Source organism: Myotis davidii, unplaced genomic scaffold (assembly GCF_000327345.1).
Source record: "Myotis davidii unplaced genomic scaffold, ASM32734v1 scaffold133, whole genome shotgun sequence".
Classification (NCBI taxonomy): Eukaryota; Metazoa; Chordata; class Mammalia; order Chiroptera; family Vespertilionidae; genus Myotis; species Myotis davidii.
The window spans coordinates 3,022,867-3,035,340 of record NW_006284732.1 but is presented as its reverse complement, the minus strand read 5'-3'; positions in this window follow the sequence as shown (position 1 = coordinate 3,035,340).

Below are 12,474 nucleotides of genomic sequence, written 5' to 3'. Positions count from 1 at the left end.
CCGGAATGCGGAGCCGCTTGGCTGGTGCTGGGGCGGGGCCGTGACGGGTCCCCCGACAGAAGACAGACAGGCTGTGGGACACGAGACGGGGAGACGGGCTCCCCGAGACCGAACTGGGATGCTGGCCAACTCAGGCTGGCTGGAAATGCCAGAACCTGGAGCCAGCGTGGATATTATCCACATTGACACATGCGGAAAATCAGGCCTATCGAAATCCAAGCACCTACCTCGCGGTTTTGCAAATTTTATTGCAGATGAGAGTCACCCGGTAGAGGTTTTAGAAAGCTGCAAACCCAGAGCACACCACGCACTATTTATTGCAAGTGATTCTCTGGGACTGAGATTTGAGCATCAACAGTATTTAGCACTCCCCCGCCCCTCTGCCAGTGACTGGGGTGTCGTAATCATGTTGGAAAACCAGTGACGTAACTGAGAGGGCTTGTTGAAACACAGGGTGCTGGGCCTCTTTTCAGTGTTTCTGATTCAGTAGGTCTGGTGTGGGGGTCCTAGAATTTGCATTTCACGTCTAATAAGTTCCCAGGAGGTGCTGATACTGATGACCTGGGTCCATGCTTCTAGCCTTGGTACTCAAAAGTGGTCCACAGACCGGCAGCAGCAGCATCACACTAACCTCATCAGAAATGCAGAGTCTCAGGTCCCACCCCAGACCTCCTGAATCTGAATCCCCAGATGAACAGGAACCCCAGGTGTGATTTGTGCACATTGAAGTGTGAGAAGAGGGATAGGTGAAATGCATAGAAAACGGATAGTTGCTTTTGTTACTATCAGCCCAAATTACACATACTGTGATTAAGTTTTTTTAAAAAAATATTTTTATTGATTTCAGAGAGGACTAGAGGAGAGAGAGAGATGGAAACATCAATGACGAGAGAGAATCATGGATCGGCTGCCTCCTGCACGCCCCACGCTGGGGATCAAGCCCACAACCCAGGCATGTGCCCTGACCGGAATCCAACCTTGACCTCCTGGTTCAGAAGTTGATGCTCAACCACTGAGCCACTCCCCAGGGGACTGTGATTAAGTCTTGATTTCAATCGAGGACTGGCTGACCTCAAAGCTCATGCATTTTACTACATCAGGTTCAAAGACAAAACTTGCAACAGAGTTAACTGGTTTTCCAGTACGTATGATTCATCAACCAAAGTACTTAAGGTTTTTCGTTTTGTTTTATTTATTTATTTATTGCCTCCTGCACACCCCCTAGAGGGGATCAAGCCCACAACCCAGGCATGTGCCCTTGACCGGAATCGAACCTGGGACTCTTCAGTCCGCAGGCTGATGCTCTATCCACTGAGCCAAAGCAGCTAGGGTTTGTTTTTCTTCACTGAGTGGAGGTGAAGCCTCAAGATTCTGGCTCCTCGTCAGGAATGATTCTTTTTCTATTCAGAAGATAGTAAACTTAATATAAATATTAAAATACATGGTAAAGAGAAGCAGCAGCTGGGAAAAATAGTTTAGGGGGGTGTACTGATCCATTCCCCCCCACCCCGGTATTTCCCTGCCCCATAGGAGATCGATCTCTCAAAGCTGCCAAAACCTTTGCACTTCACCTTTACATTTCCTCCGATGTGCTTTAGAATATACCTTTCCTTAGAAGACCTTGCTCTGGAAATTCTAGTCAGGTCTCACTTCCCAAGCTTAGGCTTCATTTTCTGGCTTCTCCTACTTGATATGATCTATCCCTCCTTTAAATTCTCATAAGCTCTTTATTTTAACTGTCAAATACCACTTATAATTCTCACTTTAGAATTTGAATACAGTACTTATTTACTTCTCTGACTAGAGATGGTGTATTCCCCAAGGGCTCATACCTTATTCATTTTTAGCATCCTTTGCAGAACCTAGCACAGTACATGTTACTGGGGCTCAATAAATATTGAAGAGTCGTTGTTTTAGGCAGAAAGCTAAAGCAGATGAGAAAGGAGTTTCATTTCTACCCATAGAGCATAACAGAAAAATGTATTAGGAATTTTTCACAAATATTTGCTTTTGGTAATTCCTTATTTCCACTTATTTTTGGACTTAATATTTTACTGAAATTTTGGGATGAAGGACCCAAATTATTGACAGTGAATATAAATGATGGGTTGCAAATCTTTAAGAAATAACTTTCCTATCAAAAGTCACACAAATATCCCTGGCTGGTGTGGCTTAGTTGGTTGGAGCATCATCCTGTCTACCCAAGGGTCATGGGTTCAATTCCCAGTCAGGGCACATACCCAGGTTGCTGGCTCAGTACTCAGTCAGGGTATATGATGTGATGTTTCTCTCTCACATCAATGTTTCTCTTTCTCTCACACATCAATGTTTCTTCCTCCCTCTTCCTCTCTTTCTGAATTGGTGAAAGCATATTCTTGGGTATGGATTAAAAAAACAAAAACTAAACTAAAAACAAAGATGTCACACAAATGCACTATTTTTTTTTTTAAATGAAGCATCCGTATTCATTTTAAAATCTACATTTTTTGTTAATCCTCACCTGAGGATAATTTTCCATTGATTTTTAGAGAGAGTGGAAGGGAGGGGAGAGATAGAGAGAAACATCGTTGTGAGAGAGACATCAATTGGTTGCTGGATTGAGCCTGCAACCAAGGTACATGCCCTTAACTGGAAATCCAACCTGGGACTCCTCAGCCGGTGGGCTGATGCTCTATCCACTGAGCCAAATCAGCTAGGGGCATTATTAAAGGGCACTACTAAAACATAAGTTAATATATATCCCAGGATATTTGAATTTAGAATAGTGAGGAATGCTATATTTCTCTTTTAAAGAGAATGAAATTAATTTAATCCAGGGTCATTTGTTCACATAATTATACATTTGAGCTTACGTAGTATTTTCCTAGAAATCTAAGTGGGTTTGAAATATCACTAAACTTGGCCATCCCTGGGCTTGTTTCCTTATCTGCAGAACAAAAGAGAGTAGTAGGACTGGATGATATTTAAGGGTTAAGGGAGGTCATGGGGAGAGGATGTGGGGTTGATCTGAGAGGTGGACCTGGGTAATCAGAGGCTCCTTCCCCCCTCTCCTGTCCTTGGAATATACTTTACATTCCACCCACATTTTCCACACTGGTAGAAATTTTTGTTATTGCGATCATCTGGGCTGAACCCCATTAAAGCCTCTATATAAACTCCTAAGGTCCTAGGAGCGGGTGCAAAGATCTACTTGTCTTACAGTTGCCCAAGACAAGCCTCGTACATACATTCTCTTGTTTATTAAACTTGCCACCTACCAATCTGGAATGGCTTGTCTCCTTCTTTGGTCTCTCTTTGCCCACTGTGTACAGGTCCAGTTTCAGATTTCACCAGGGGAACTTCAGAGGTTTTGAACCAACATGAAAGTCTATTTTCTATGTTATTTCTATGAACAGATAGATAAATTAAAATGTAAAACTTGAGTAACTTGGCAAAGGTCACTCAAGTTAGTGGAGCAGCAAAGCATTCTAACATTCATTATCAATAACTCTTGAGCACAGATTGGCTATGAAGTGAATATAATTCAGGAACACAATTGTGCTTTAGTATTTTTTAGCAAAATGTTATTCAAAGTTATTCCTATTGGGATAATATGAATGAAAATTGATGGTGATAGCAGTTTTCATTGTATGTGGAAGAAGTGATTAATGAGTACTTTATAATAAGAATATTGTGTTTAATAGAATAAATCATCTTGAATTTTTTTTAGATACAGCACACACTAGGTTTATTTAATGATAATAGTGGTGCTATGTGAAGATAAAGTTACTGCCAAATTACCATGTAATATAATAATACTTTAATTTTCTCCACCTAAATAAAGTCTCACAGCTGAAATGACTTTTTAAAACTATCACTCTGTAGGGCTTCCTTACTGTAAAAAAGACTTCATTTTCACTTTTAACTCTGAATATATTATATACAGTAGTAGGCGTCCTACTCTTTATTCCAGTTGAGAAGAATTTGTAGATTTATGTTAAAAATCTCTAGGCACAATTACACCAAAATCATACCCAACGAGTAATGGATTAGTTTCATTTACTTTAGTGTCAATAAATTTTTAAAATACGTTTGTGCATTTTATTTAAAATAGATTACAAATGCCTCACAAATATATAACTCTAGGTCAATTTGATGAAACTTTTGAGTATAGTTTATTACAGTGACTTTCAAATAGTAAATTAAGTGTGAGAGATATATAATTTTAAATCAATCATTTAGGATAATATAAGAACTTGAAATCTAACAGCCTTACATATGTGGCCAGTATTTTATAATCATGCATTTATTTGTTTTGTTTCTTCAACAAAACGCATAAGATTGAAACATGTCGGTGAAAGACAAAGAAACACGTTCTGCTTTTACATCTTCTAGTAGAAATTAGTATGGTTATGTGCAAACTCGCAAATTCATGCAAAACATATTGTATATCATCCAAGGGAAGGTGACTGAATCATATATTGGGGAAAATACTGTGATGAATAAAATGGTTAATGTCTTCAAGGGGTTTACAGCATAGTAAGGAAATAAAAACATATACCAGATAGAAGATAATAAAATTCAATGGAAGTCTAGAAGAAGAAGACAAATTTTTAAGAAATCTTATTGAAAAAATTTTCTTATTAAAATTATTTCCCATGTTTAAACCTAGGACTTTGTGAAGTGGCACAAATGTTTTTAGTCCCTAGGGAAGCATCTGAAAAGTACTGTCATGACTATCAACAATAAAAATAAGCATTTGTGGAGCAGCTGCTTTACGTGTGTGTCATGAAACATGGTCTCAAACCCAAGTGACTGTTTCATGTGGTTGGGAAGGTAGGAGAGTACATAAAAAGTAAATTAAAATGCATTTTATGTGACAAGATCTAAAGGACTGGCACTTTACAATAAATATGACAGGAATTAAAGGAGAAGGCAATCTCAAGAAAAGCCTCACGGAATAGATGGTGTGACTATGCTTTGAAGGAATTATAGATGACATAGACCACAGCTCTGCCATTATAACATTAATGCAGCCACAGGGGATATGTAAACAAATGGACATGGATATTCCCCTCAAAACTTTATTTATGGATATTGAATTCCTATTTTCATATATCATAAAATCTTCCTCTTCTTTTATGCTTTTTTGTTGTTGTTGTTAAAAGAACATAAAAACCATGTTTAACTCATAAACTATACATATTGGGCTATGGGCCACAGTATGCCAACCTCTGTTCTAGAGAAAGTTTTGCAGGAAACCTATACAAGAAAGCTTATAAAATTGTTGTTTGTAATAACAAAAAACAAACAAACTGGACACAGCTCAAAAGTCCATTGAAATAGAATGACAAAATAAATTGTAGTTTATTTGTAAAGTGGAATACTAATCAACAGTGACAATAAATGAGTCACAGCTATTAGATAAACATGGATGAATCCCCAAAACATACTGTCAGTGCAAAAGCAAGTCACAAAAGAACAAATATACTAAGACTGTTACATAGGGTGCAAACTGGGTTGGCCATATTTAATAAACTTTCTTGAAAGTCCTAGCAAGTGACTTCCTCTGACCTTTCATTAAGTAGTTCTCCGCCACCTGGCCACCCCTTGCAGGATTGAGAGTCTGGGGGGGCAATGTGATTTTATAGCTGGGCACATTTTCCTTGTTTCCCCCCAACAAAATTGGGATTCTGTTACTAAGGAATTAGGGAGGGATGTGATTTGTATAGACAACTGGCTGTGTTTGCTATACCATGTATCCTTTCTACTTTCAGTAATTCATTCTGAGGAAATGAATTAGCTTGGAAATTAGAGGGAATGAGATTCTAGAAGTCAGAGGAAAATTTGTAAGCCAACATCAGAAGAAAATGGACAGTCTGCCATAAGTAGTCTTCTTCTAGCCTGATATATCATAATGTGTGTTTTATTGGTTGAAGACTCTTTTGAAGGTCAAGTAGCAGTAGGTTAAAAAAAAAACCCTTTATTTAAAAATACTATAATTCAAAAGTAACAAAATATCAAAATTTAGTGTTGATATCTTGAACTGTTCTATTTGCAGCTGTAAGTGCTAAAAATCACTTTGTCTAAAATTACTTGTGTCAAGTATCATGAGCCAAGAAAATTTACGTCATTTGTGTAATTTTGGTTTAAACAGTCTCCTGACCCAGCAACTGATCTTAATATAATCAAATAATAATTTGTTTCATTTCAAACCCACAACTTGATCAGTCTTGCCTAGCTAAGAGTAATTCCTTCTTCCCATTTACCTTCTCATCTGCTTCTGATTGTATATTTCAACTCTAGACTTAGGAAGGAGAAATTCTGAAAGACAGAAGCATTGAGGCAGTTTAAGTAGCACATCAAATAGGAAATTAGTTTTTGTGTATACTGTTTCAGATGGAGATATTAAAGGGGGTAGAGAGATGGGGGGAAAGTAAGAGGAGGTTTTACAATGTCAGCAGATTTAGTAAACCTTTTTATTTATTTTCATTTTTGTCTCCATTCCACTTTGGGCTCGGTATCTCTTTTGTTTTCTCTTCCCTCCTTTTATTCCCCCTTCCATTGTTAATCTGATACCATTTATTTTTAATTTAGAATGAATGCATATCTGGACCTAAGCTAGAGTTGCCAGAGTTCCTTTTGAAAGAGCTGTTTGGTCTGCTCAAAGACCATTCCTAGTCCCAGCTGTAACGACACTGGAAGAAAACGGGACCTGGAGCACATCCTGAGAGGGCACAGGTTATTCTGCTTAACAAGGTCCCTGCGTTATCCATCCACGGCTTTTATAATATTTTTCCTTGTATTTCAGGCTTTTTTCTTCACACCAGTACCTTCAGCTCAGATGTCCTGCTTCCTCTTCCCAAACTGTATAACCACCCACTAGACTAGCCCTTTGGTCTCAGGCCCCTGAGATTTTTTACTTTGAATCATTTGGCATCCAGAATATCTGGGACTGAACCTTCTACAGATAGGTGGGATGGATAAGAAAATACTTCTCAGAAACAGCTTAGAGGTGGGCTAGGCTGAAGAACATCAGTCATTTTGGGCCAAATTTCCTGACAGTTGGCTACTGAGGGGTTGGATTCAGGATTTAGCTATTTCAGTGCATTATGTTAATATTTTAACATGTGATTATAATAATGAATATTAAACTGTCAATGCAGGCACTTTATGGATACTCAGAAAACAACAGAGAAGATAAAAACTCTAAGAACATTGGCATGGACTTAGGTGAACTTCTCACTATTTTTTATTTCATTGTAATGCATCATCAAAACTGTCTATAAAATTACATTAAATAAAATAATGCATATAAAATGCCTTGTGCATACCTAGTCCATAGTAGGCACTAAAAATGCAACTATATAATTAATTACATTATTGTATTCTATATTTATAATATAAAAATATTTCATATTTAAATTAATATTTAAATCATTAATATGAGATCATCATATGCTTTATGAGATCATCATTAAGTTTCTCATTCTCAGTGTTTACATAACAGAGGTTTCTATTCATATATTTCCCAAACTGGTGGGAACATTAGCGTGAATTTTTGTTAAATCCTACTGAGAGCTGTAAGTCATATCTTCACCTAAAATTTATGTTCTAAGATCCTATAATTCAAAATGTCAGAATAATTTATGCCATTGACTCTGAAGATGTCTCTTTGCCTACTGGTTTCTCGACTGTTTTGTCTGGATTTATATTTAAGCATTTGGCTTTCATTTTTATCTCTATTTCAGCCAGGCTGGAAGAGTTGAATAGTGATACCAGCTGGCATTGAGATGAGCCTGTATCAGCATATTGATGTTCCTGCATCAGCATATTGATGCGAGTGACACCAAAATGTCTCTCTGTCTCACTAAACTGCCTCTCATCGCATTAAACAAGTGTGGTGACAAAAGAGAGCTGACAGGAATTATCCTCTAGGGTGGATGAACTGTTGCCCATTGGAAGAGAGACTGTTTCACAGTGAGGTGGTGCATTATCACAATGACATGAAACAAGTCCATAGAATCCCAACTCTCCATAATGAATAAGAATGAGTATGCGACTTTCTGCTGGTCATTGATGATCACCTATTGTGACCAGAACACTTTTGGCTCTGAGTGTGATTGAAAACAAAACTCAACATAATGAAGAGGTTTATAAAATACTGGAGCTGTTGATCAATCCTGATATGAAGATAACTGGCTAATGAACTATATTTTATGTAATTAACTTTTTAATTGGGTCAGTGCACATCATAGCAACCAGTCAACTGGTTGTTTGGTCATTTGGTCATGCAGTCGCTTAGGCTTTTATATATATAGATATATAAAAGTGCCTGTATCATACTTATACAACTCAGTGAATTTTCATACATCTATCACAGTCATGTAACCTTCACCAGGATAAAAAAAATAGTACACATTGGCAGTATCCCTTTACCTCCTAACAGTTGGCTACTGAGGGGTTAGAATCAGAATTTAGCATTATTAAAGAAATAATGATGTGAGTGATGATCCACAGGACTCTGACTAGGTCAAGTCAGTGAATAGTGTTAACATTAATTGAGCTGGGAGAATTGATGAATTTTGGACATATTGAACTTGCCGAACTTGCGAGGAATCCAAATAGAGATAGGTTATGGTTAGTTGGATATATGGAGCTGGGTTCAAAACATGGATATTTTGAAGAAGAAGATTAAAATATAACAGGCATTTCAAAGCACTCTGGAAAGTTTAGAATGCTCCATAGACTACTATTAGCTATTATTTTTTGCTGACTAAGTTTTAAAAGGCCCTGATAGTGACAGTCCATGATTAATCGCTGGAACAGAAACATCTTTGTGGTAAAAGAAGACATCAGCATTTTGTCACTGAGAACAATGGCATTGTGCCAGTTTCAGAACCCATTTCAGCCAGTGTTCATCAGAAATTATTTATCTAAATTCTAACTATGAGGCAATTCAAGTCAGTAAGACAGGAATGTTAATGTATGCTTTAAATTGGTTTCTACCAATTGTAGCACTACAAAAATGCCCTTAGTTGGCTCAACAATTGGTTGGAATTGAGGATTATCCTACAGTCCTGTGTGAAAAGCCCTGTGATCAAGACAAGATCTTTGCTAAGTCACAGAAAACTAGGAATAGAACATTGTCAGCTCCTTCATTTTCTAATCCCTCTGATTCACCTGGGAGCCAGGGAAGCACCAGTGAGAAGGTAGCGTAGTACTTGAGTTTGTAGTTCTTGAACTACATACAAAAGCTCTGCAAGGATATCACTGGGTGTTTTAGGCAACTACCACATCTTTAAAGCTCCTGAAGAGATCATTCTTCCTCTTGAAAGAAAGTGTTGCCCCTTGATGACCTAATCAGAAGGTAGAACAACCTAAATGTCCACCAACAGATGAATGGATAAAGAAAATACTCACACAGAGAGAGAACTAGTGTTCAGCTATGAGAAAGAAAAATTTTTCCCATTTGTGACAACATAGATAGAACTTGAAGGGATTATGCTAAATTAAATAGGCCAGACAGAGAAAGACAAATACTGTGGGGTATCATGTGTATGTGGAATCCAAACAAAACAAAACACTCACAGAAATAGAAAAGTGGTTGCCTGTAGCTGGGGGTTAGAAGAAACAGAAAAAAGTTGGTAAAAGGGTATAAACTTTCAGATTGAATAAAGTCTGAGGATCTCATATATGACATGGTGACTATACTTCATAACACTGCATTGTATAGTTTTCTAAGAGAGTAGAACTTAAATGTTCTCACACACACAAATGATAAATAGGTGAAAATTTCATTGGATGAAATTAAGTTAAGGAGATGGGGGAATCTTTTTATAATGTATATGTATAGCAAATCACCATAATATACAACTTTAAATATCATATCATTTTGCAGGCCAATTATACCTCAATAAAACTGAAGTGAAAGAAAATAGAAAAAAATAAAAATGTAAGAAACAAATTTAAAGAGGAATAATAAACTGGACAAGAGAAATAATTGATTCATTTCATCAGTTATAATACATATTCACCAGGCACCATGATGAGTACTGGGGATACCAGTTATAAATATGATTCTTCTCTTAGGGCCCTTATAGATTAGTGGAGAGACAAACCTATAAATAATTATCATATAAAAGTATTGATTATGATAATGAAAATATAAGCAACACGCAATAGAATAGGTGAAGAGGGCACTTAATACCCCAAGTAAAAAATACTTCATAGATAAAATAGTATGAAATAGGAGTTGAGGGATAACTTGAAATTCAAATAGGCAGAAAAGCTTGAAGAGGCTCCTACTAGCCAAATGTATGATAACTGAAATAAGAGATGTCAGTAATTAATTATAGTACATTGAATAAAAATTATCCTGAGATCCATAGTGATACTCAAGAAAAAATGAGGGGAGAAAGGATAAAGGTGGAGGTGGCAGGAGAAGGAAAGCTAATAAATGAAAAGGAATGATAAAATATCAGAAAATCATTTCAAACCTCCAATGTAATACTTGATTCAGACAGGTAGGAAATTGGCCTCTGTGATCCATCTCCAGCATAGTCAACTTTTAATGGAAATGGTTACTGAGTTTTCCCAGGGCAAACAAAATGTAGGGAGGATGGAAGAGGATATAAGAACAAAGAACTGTGTACTTGAGCCAGCATCATGGTGGGACACCCGTCCCCCACCCCCTTCCCACCCCCCAACCCAGCACCAGGTGCGGACCTCAACTAGACAGTGGGAGGTGGAGACAACTAGAAAAGGCTTCAGCCCACTTAAAAAACAAACACCCAATAGGAGACAATAAGACCTAGGCAACGTATGAGGAATCTATTAACCCCATAGTATTCAGCTAATGAGGAACGGGAGGAGGGACTCTCGCACCTCAGGGGAATAAATAGACTGTGTTCACTACCCCGCGTGTGCCTGTACAACTGGACACCCACTCTTGAGAACCTATTAAAAGTCTCGTTTTTGCCATACTTCTGTCTCTGAGTCCATTATTTGACTTCAGACAGGTGAGCATTTCTCACAGACATGATTCATGAATAGGTGCTAAAACCATGGGGTAAAAGGATTTTGGAGAATGTTATATTTTAACAATGTGAAAATATCACCACAGAGTTCACCTATTAATTACAAAGGGAAAAATTTATGTTTACAGCAGGGTAATCTGGAGACACTGCCTTAACCGAGTGATCAAATTTAGCATCTCATAGAGTGAGACCAAGTGATGTCATGTGCCTTCTGATGAAGTAGAGGTACACGATATCACTTATGAAGTATTTTTGGCCAAAATGTTAAATCTGAATATTTTCAAATCTCCAAACCTAACTTACAGTTTACAAGAAATACAAGGAAGGGGGAAACAAGTTGAACAACATTATAAGAAAGAAACACATTCAGGATATGGGAGCACTCTGCATTAAAACTAGCCCAGTTTTTATAAATTAATATTTTATGGGGTGTATGGGGGATGGGGGGAGCTGTAAGAGATTCAAGAGACACAACAAAATGCAATGTGTGAGCCCTGACTGGATTCCAATTAAAAAAAAACACAAATATCTATCAAGAACATTTTGGGGGAAATTGAGAGGAAATTTGAATATAAACTGGCTATTATATTGTAGAATTGTTAATTTTCTTAGATCCGATAAGTAAAATATGGTTATATAGGAGAACAGACTTCTTATTCTTATGAGATACATGAAATTTAAATGTCTATGACCCATTTTTAAATGATTCAACAAAACAGTTTATACATTTGGCAACATGTTAAAATTGTTAAAACTAAATGAAAGATTAATAGGATTTCACTGTACTATTATTTCGAGTGTTTTGCATTTCTGTCTCCTGATATTTATAGGTTATTTCCCAAATTCTATTTGCGCAATTTAATTTTCCTACAGAGGCATACTTAATGTATGATATTACTAGAGGCCCAGTGCACAAACTTCATGCATGGGTGGGGGGGTCGCCTCAGCTCAGCCTGCAGCCTCTCCAATCTGGGACAGCCCTCTCACAATCCTGAACCACTGGCTCATAATCGCTCACCTGCCTGCCTGCCTGGTCATCCCCAACTTCCCCCCTGCTGTCCTGGTCACCCCCAACTGTACCCCCTCGCTGGCCTGGTCATCCCTAACTGCTCTCCTGCTGGCCTGATCACCTCTTACTGCCCCCCCTGCTGGGCTGGTCATCCCCACTGCCCCCCTCTGCCAGCCTGGTTGCCCCTAACTGCCCCCCTTGCCAGTCTGGTTGCCCCCAACTTACCCCTCCTGCTGGCCTGATTGCCCCCAATGGCGCCCCCTTCCTGGCCTGGTTGCCCCACGCAGCCTGCTGTTCAGTCCTTTGGTGTCCCTCACTAACCCCCCTGCCAGCCTGGTCATAAGCAGCCATCTTGTGAAGGTGTGAGGGTTAATTTGCATATTAACTCTTTATTCTATAGGATGAGTGCACTCATAGCATGATGACAATGTATTGGGGCTCTGGAGT